At 47.1% G+C, this 8,372-nt stretch overlaps 1 protein-coding gene across 1 annotated transcript in view; it reads left to right on the top strand.

Annotated features, from left to right (window-relative positions):
- Window positions 1–5,302: 5,302 nt before the first annotated feature.
- Window positions 5,303–8,372, top strand: part of grin2ca (glutamate receptor, ionotropic, N-methyl D-aspartate 2Ca) — a 104,757-nt gene continuing 101,687 nt past the window's right edge. Inside the window, exon 1 of the mRNA XM_065006653.1 lies at window positions 5,303–6,629. The gene's annotated coding sequence lies outside the window, so the exon portion shown is untranslated. The remainder of the gene's footprint in view (window positions 6,630–8,372) is intronic.

Genomic DNA, 8,372 nt, shown 5'->3' with positions numbered 1-8,372 from the left:
GAGGGTTAGGGTTAGGGTTGAACTGGCATGTAAACATGAATCTCGGGTCAGGGTGATGGTTGAGGCTAGGGTTAGGGTTGAACTGGCATGTAAACATGAATCTCGGGTCAGGGTGATGGTTGAGGCTAGGGTTAGGGTTGAACTGGCATGTAAACATGAAGCTCGGGTCAGGGTGATGGTTGAGGCTAGGGTTAGGGTTGAACTGGCATGTAAACATGAAGCTCGGGTCAGGGTTATGGTTGAGGGTTAGGGTTGAACTGGCATGTAAACATGAATCTCGGGTCAGGGTGATGGTTGAGGCTAGGGTTAGGGTTGAACTGGCATGTAAACATGAATCTCGGGTCAGGGTGATGGTTGAGGCTAGGGTTAGGGTTGAACTGGCATGTAAACATGAATCTCGGGTCAGGGTTATGGTTGAGGGTTAGGGTTGAACTGGCATGTAAACATGAATCTCGGGTCAGGGTTATGGTTGAGGGTTAGGGTTGAACTGGCATGTAAACATGAATCTCGGGTCAGGGTGATGGTTGAGGCTAGGGTTAGGGTTGAACTGGCATGTAAACATGAATCTCGGGTCAGGGTGATGGTTGAGGGTTAGGGTTGAACTGGCATGTAAACATGAATCTCGGGTCAGGGTGATGGTTGAGGCTAGGGTTAGGGTTGAACTGGCATGTAAACATGAAGCTCGGGTCAGGGTGATGGTTGAGGCTAGGGTTAGGGTTGAACTGGCATGTAAACATGAAGCTCGGGTCAGGGTTATGGTTGAGGGTTAGGGTTGAACTGGCATGTAAACATGAATCTCGGGTCAGGGTGATGGTTGAGGCTAGGGTTAGGGTTGAACTGGCATGTAAACATGAATCTCGGGTCAGGGTGATGGTTGAGGCTAGGGTTAGGGTTGAACTGGCATGTAAACATGAATCTCGGGTCAGGGTTATGGTTGAGGGTTAGGGTTGAACTGGCATGTAAACATGAATCTCGGGTCAGGGTTATGGTTGAGGGTTAGGGTTGAACTGGCATGTAAACATGAATCTCGGGTCAGGGTGATGGTTGAGGCTAGGGTTAGGGTTGAACTGGCATGTAAACATGAATCTCGGGTCAGGGTGATGGTTGAGGCTAGGGTTAGGGTTGAACTGGCATGTAAACATGAATCTCGGGTCAGGGTTATGGTTGAGGCTAGGGTTAGGGTTGAACTGGCATGTAAACATGAAGCTCGGGTCAGGGTTATGGTTGAGGCTAGGGTTAGGGTTGAACTGGCATGTAAACATGAAGCTCGGGTCAGGGTGATGGTTGAGGCTAGGGTTAGGGTTGAGCTGGAATGTGGACATGACGCTAGGGTTAGTGTTCAGGGACAGATCATAGGATACATTCAGTATGAATACAGTGAGACAATTAAACAATTAGACATTGTGAATACAATTAAACAATTATACCAAAACTGTAATATAGTGTGATGCAAGGATGTCAAGATGATCAATTTGCTTATCATTTTCATCTTAGTGTGTGTGTGTGTGTGTGTGTGTGTGTGTGTGTGTGTGTGTGTGTGTGTGTGTGTGTGTGTGTGTGTGTGTGTGTGTGTGTGATGGAGAGAGAGGGGGGGGGAGAAAGACAGAGACAGAAACGGAGGGAGGGAGGGAGGGAGCGAAAGAGAGAGAGAAAGAGAGCGATAGAGATACAGTGAGACAGAGAGAGACAGAGAGGGTTTAGGAAGGGTGAGTGTCAGTGAGAGCTCAGTGTACAGGGGGTGATGCAGGTTTCAGGATGTAAGTGGAGCTGCCGTTGGTCAATACTCAGAGACGGCAGGATATATCTGGCCTCTCCCCTGGGCTCTGTGACGCAAAGTGTGCCCTTTTCCCTCCAGTTTTCAACGATCCTGTCACAGGAACATGGCTCAAAATAGCCCCAAAATCGGGGGTAGAAAAAAAGAGTGATGCCGGGGTTTCAGGCATGGCTGTCTGTGATGATGTTTGAGTTTTATTGAGTTTTATTTTGGGTCAGAGGTGTCCCGCCACCATATTGTCTGTTGAAGCAGGACAGTCGGGTCAAGGAGAGAGTGCATATCCCAGACCAGCCCAGACACGCCCAGGCCCACCTGTTCCACATCTAATCCTCAGCATCACCACTCAGCCCCTGGTGATGATCTAACAACTACAATCAGTCTTTCCAAACAGTACCCTCTTAACCAAGGGTGAGGGCTGCTCTAATGACATAGGAAGGTGAGGAACAATGGAGGGATGGTAGCTGTTTTGAGGGAGCTATGTAGGGAAGGATGGATGGTAGCTGTTTTGAGGGAGCTATGTAGGGAGGGATGGATGGTAGCTGTTTTGAGGGAGCTATGTAGGAAGGGATGGATGGTAGCTGTTTTGAGGAGCTATGTATGGAGGGATGGATGGTAGCTGTTTTGAGGAGCTATGTAGGGAAGGATGGATGGTAGCTGTTTTGAGGAGCTATGTAGGGAGGGATGGATGGTAGCTGTTTTGAGGAGCTATGTAGGGAAGGATGGATGGTAGCTGTTTTGAGGGAGCTATGTAGGGAGGGATGGATGGTAGCTGTTTTGAGGAGCTATGTAGGGAGGGATGGATGGTAGCTGTTTTGAGGAGCTATGTAGGGAGGGATGGATGGTAGCTGTTTTGAGGAGCTATGTAGGGAGGGATGGATGGTAGCTGTTTTGAGGAGCTATGTAGGGAGGGATGGATGGTAGCTGTTTTGAGGAGCTATGTAGGGAGGGATAGATGGTAGCTGTTTTGAGGAGCTATGTAGGGAGGGATGGATGGTAGCTGTTTTGAGGAGCTATATAGGGAGGGATGGATGGTAGCTGTTTTGAGGAGCTATGTAAGGAGGGATGGATGGTAGCTGTTTTGAGGAGCTATGTAGGGAGGGATGGATCGTGGCTGTTTTGTGGAGCTATGTAGGGAGGGATGGATCGTGGCTGTTTTGTGGAGCTATGTAGGGAGGGATGGATGGTAGCTGTTTTGTGGAGCTATGTAGGGAGGGATGGATCGTAGCTGTTTTGTGGAGCTATGTAGGGAGAGATGGATGGTAGCTGTTTTGAGGAGCTATATAGGGAGGGATGGATGGTAGCTGTTTTGAGGAGCTGTCCCATCTGTTTGCCTTATTGATTAGTTATCGATCAGGGAATGCCATCTTCATAAACTGTTGATCAAGAGCAGAGAATCCATCGATATTTATTGTGGGGAAATCGATGGGGTCACACAGCCACAGCCCCCGGCCCCCGGGCCTCTCCCAACAGCTAAAGAGGAACATATCACAGCCCCCGGGCCTCTCCCAACAGCTAAAGAGGAACATATCACAGCCCCTGGGCCTCTCCCAACAGCTAAAGAGGAACATATCACAGCCCCTGGGCCTCTCCCAACAGCTAAAGAGGAACATATCACAGCCCCTGGGCCTCTCCCAACAGCTAAAGAGGAACATATCACAGCCCCTGGGCCTCTCCCAACAGCTAAAGAGGAACATATCACAGCCCCCGGGCCTCTCCCAACAGCTAAAGAGGAACATATCACAGTAGCGACACTGCTCAGCGCTGCCAAGACAGGCTCATAAAATGCCACTGATGTTCCCCTGCCTGGAAACAAGATTCATTTTTGGTGAGATACATTTTGAGAGAAAGAAATATAGATTTTACAGCTATATTTTTTACGAGATAGTTTAATGTGAGTTTGGCAGTCCCTTGTCTCGAACAGATGCGGGAGAGTGTTTTAAAACGTTTGTTTTGCAATAGGAAGTAAAATCCCATGTCATTCTTCAAAAACTCTTTGAACTCACTGCACATGCCTTGCTTCTGTGGATATTATGATGAGGCGATGACAGTATGAAAATGCCAACTGATGAGGGGTGTTCATTTGTGTGTGCGTAAGCATGCATGTATTCATGTGCATGTGTGCTTGCGTGTGGTGGCATGGTCAAATAATGTGGTGGCATAGTCAAGTGGCATAGTCAAATAATAAACACCAACCAGACTGCAAGACAAACATCTTCTGTACAGATTCCCTTCATTGCTGCTTTACAGAGAAGAGAGGAAGCACAGTGCAAAACATGATTTAAAGTATCCCTGACATTTTTTCACAGCAATTTCAATCTTCTATCCACCACTGTATTTCTCTCCAAAATATCATTTTGGCTCTCCTTTTATGATTGCCTCTTCCTTCCTTCGAAATTGCTAAGTTTCCCTGTTTTATGAAAGTATTTGTTGGGACAAGCAGGTCAAAACATGGGACAATTTTTCAAGCCAGAAATGCAATATAAATAAGAGATGAGAGAGAACATGTAAATCAGTGTCCCTGGACACCAATTACAATTGAGATAACTAGAACCATTGTTATGGTTACCACAGATTGGCACATTCACAGTCGCTATGCTACAGTATAAGGAAGAGGGAACAGATGATGGATGATCAACTGCAGTCTCTCCAAATGATGTAAACAACGCTTACACTTGTAAGCATAAGTTCACTTCACAGCTCACTCCTTGTCCAGACTGAGGATTGTGACGCTGACTCAATAGCGAGGCAGCATCTGGAAATCCACCAAATTCAGGTATTTGGCTCCTACTCCGGAGCTCTTAGCCAAGTAGCTTATTCACTCCCAGTGAGCTGAATCAATCACCATGTTACATAAATGAGACAAGAGAGGGAATCAGTCCCTTCTAAAAGAGAGTTAAAGTAAATAAGCCATTGACTCTGTACTGATGTATACCTGAGGGATGATTGTGAATGGTTCCCTACTTATTTTGTTGTCATTGGGTCCTTTCCTCAAAACCTACAGTATTTGCATTCACTTACAATAGTGTCTCCCAAAAGTACTGAAGTGCACTTCAGTGTCAGATAACGGACAGACAGAGGGCAGACAAAAAGAGAGAGAGAAAAAATATAGACAGAGACACAATGGGGAATTAAAAAAGAGAGTGGGGAGAGAGTGAGAGAAAGAGAGAGAGAGAGAGAGAGAGAGAGAGGGGGGGATAGAGATAAACATATAGGAGAGAGAAGAGAGGGAGAGAGAGGAGAGGTAGAGAGAAGGTAAGGCATACCATGCATGCCAAGAGAGAGAGAGAGAGAGAGAGAGAGAGAGAGAATGAATGAATGAATATGAAGTCACGTTGAATGAGTTGCAGATAGCGGGCAGTGCCGAGCAGTAGAAACGGAGAGGCCGAGGGGAGGGGTGGAGAAATAGTAAGCAGGGAGGGAGAGTGAGTGAGAGAGAGAGGGAGAGAGAGAATCAAAGGATAAATCCTTACTACATAATGATTAGGACTCACAAGCCCTTCCTGTGACATGGAGTGTAGAAGCCAGGATTACAACGGGACAGAGTAAAGAGGCTACAGGCAACACAGGGGGAAGGAGGGACACAGGTGCAAGAAGAGGAAGGGGCACATGGGAACAACAAGTGCATTGAACACGGCCACTAAAGGTTTCAGGGATCCATGCAACAACCTGCATCAAGAGCGATTTGGAAGCTCACTGGCTGACCTGCTGCTGCTGTCCTCTGTCTGGGCCATCTGTCTGTGGGCGTTGGAGCTAGCAGACCCAAGCCCAGCATCTGGACAGCACTGTGTCTTACTTAATGGAGGGGCCAGCGTGCCGCTGGAGAGCACGGGGAGCAACCGGAGGCTCAGGTTATCCTGCAGACGTGAATTTGATGAGAAATTGACATATAGTCGATGAGTGTGTCATCAAAAAGATGGAGTACATCTGTTTCTTTCACCTGGGCGAGACAGCAGTGGACAGTGAGAGAAGGAAGAGGGCGTCGGGCGCAGAGTCTTGACTGTCGGAAAACGTGAAGAATTTCACTGAATCGACCACTTGTTTTCGGTTGTTTTTTTATGGCTCTAACTGCGTTATTGGGCCACTTCTGAGATATTTTCTCTTGGCCAGGAAGTGGATACAGATTAGATGTGTTATCAGAGGTGAGAGGCTGCTGAAGACCAGCCAAGACACAGACATTGCACACTTACACACACACACACACACACACACACACACACACACACACACACACACACACACACACACACACACACACACACACACACACACACACACACACACACACACACACACACACACACACACACACACACCTATGCGGTATGCTTCATTACAATGAGTACATATATACATACTCTGCCCTATTGAGCACACACATACTCACATACACACATAGAGACACAGCCCATCTCGCACAACGCTCGGGGACTTGTTACCGTAACAAACCTCTCTGGCACTAGCTGTTCCAACTTCTATCCTCACGCCTTCCACTGGGAATTAGCCTGTCACTACGGCCGTGGACTGCCTCATTCTGTTTATGAGTTGCTCCTTCTTTCCTCTGGCACCGTCTTTCTTCAATCACCCTCCATCACTCTATCCATACTTCCACCCCCCACATCCCCACCCCAACTCCCTTACCAGCAAGAGATAATGTGACCTTCTGCCAAAGTGCTGGAAACCATGCCACGGTCGCAGCGGGCTCCTCTGTTGCTACTGAAATAGACTCCAACAAGTGCCGAAAGGAAGAGAGCGGGGGAGTGAGGGAAGGGAGACAAGGGAAAAAAGAGAAGCAGGACAGCTGAAGCCACGGAATGAGCCGGTGGGAGCCAGGGCTGGATGCGGATTGCCAACGCAGGTAATGGATCACCTTCCCTTTCCCTTCCCCTACCACTGCCTAGCCTAGAGCTGTACCCAGACCCACCGCACTTTACCGTCTCAGACTGTCTGCTTGTACCGGACAGAGAGGGGTCGGCTGGATGGAAATCATTCCAAAAACAAATGTGATTGCAATGGGCTGCTGTCAATATTGTAATGTACAATGTAATATTGTAAAGGAGGCTGCTGCTTTGTCACAGGTGCTACATGTGTTTGTTTTGCTCTTCGAAAGTAAAGAGGCGGTGTAGAAAGCAGACCCATCCTCCTCCCACTCAAGTCAGATGAAATGTAATGTATGCTTGGAAGTTGGAACTAAATAAACAGTTTACTGTGAACTGTGGGGACTAGATCACAGGACCTGTGTAAGGCATCAAAGAACTGGCTGTTGGCTGTGTGACCGTGTGGCAGTATGACTGTGCCTGTGTGTCTGTGGCTGCGCTTTACTTCACAGTGTCACAGAGGATTTGGCAAAGTTGATCGATTCATCATTATAAACAGGAAAAACAGAACAGCTGAGAAGGACTGCAGTTGTACACTGCATGCTGAAACTGCCAGAGAAATTGAATTGCCACTGAGGAGTGACTTTGGTCCTGTGGGACAAGAGAGTGAATGAGACTTCCGTAATTATACTAGCATCCATCCCAGTGCTTTAGTTTCATGAATACAGAGCAGTTCCTTGACGTTCTGTAGACAAACTCTACCTTTCAATTGTCTTCTGTTATGGCACTCCCACCCTGCGTTTGCATTTCAACTGAAGGAAGAAAGAGAACGATGAAGAAAGAAAGAATAATGAAATTATGAAAGAAAGAGAGAGGGAGAGAGAGAGAAAGAGAAAGAAGGAGAGAGAAAGTGAAATTGTTAAATTGATGGTTGAAATGGGAGTGTTAAACTGACCACGTTATTCAAACTACAATGACCGTTCAAGGTCAGATACCGGTGAGAGAACCCCAAGCAGGGAGAACTTATCAACGTGGATATCCATATACACTGTATGAACCCCGTTAGGGTTTCCTGTAAGACAGTGGCACTGCTCTGAACAAAGACAGTTAAGAAAAAAGATCAACCACCCGGTTTTATCATTTTGGGAGGGGCATTTCACCTGAGTGCTTCCGAGACCATTTCCTAATACCTGTGGTATTTTTAGACCAGCTAGAGTGTGTGTGAGCCTGGTTCTGACCAAGGCAGATTGTCTAGTTCCATGCATGGCCAAGCATTACCTGCCTAACAGGTTGGAGATTTGTATGCCAACATAGTACATTGGCATTATGCATTACTGTGTCCACCTTTTCTCTGTGAGTTTCACTTGGGAGAGAAAAATGTGTGAGCAGAATTAAATAATGTATAATAAACAGTAGACAGTTTAGCACCAGTTGTTCTATATCGTGGTTTCACTGATGAGATGTATAGTGAATAAGGGTGTGTGTGTGTGTGTGTGTGTGTGTGTGTGTGTGTGTGTGTGTGTGTGTGTGTGTGTGTGTGTGTGTGTGTGTGTGTGTGTGTGTGTGTGTGTGTGTGTGTGTGGGGGGAGAGGGTTAACAGATGAGACGTCCCATATTTGGAAGCAAGGCTCTGTGTGACAGGGGAACGATGCATTGATCCCTGGGTATGCTGGCTCCCCTCTTCTAGAACTGGTCATCACATAGCATGGAATACACACACATTCAGACGCACACACACATGCGTGCTTACACACACACACAGATGCAGACACAAGCACTCAGTC

The sequence above is a fragment of the Oncorhynchus nerka genome, linkage group LG21 (assembly GCF_034236695.1).
Source record: "Oncorhynchus nerka isolate Pitt River linkage group LG21, Oner_Uvic_2.0, whole genome shotgun sequence".
NCBI classification, from domain to species: Eukaryota; Metazoa; Chordata; class Actinopteri; order Salmoniformes; family Salmonidae; genus Oncorhynchus; species Oncorhynchus nerka.
Note: the sequence above shows the minus strand (reverse complement) of the source record. Positions and strands in the feature narration are given on the sequence as shown.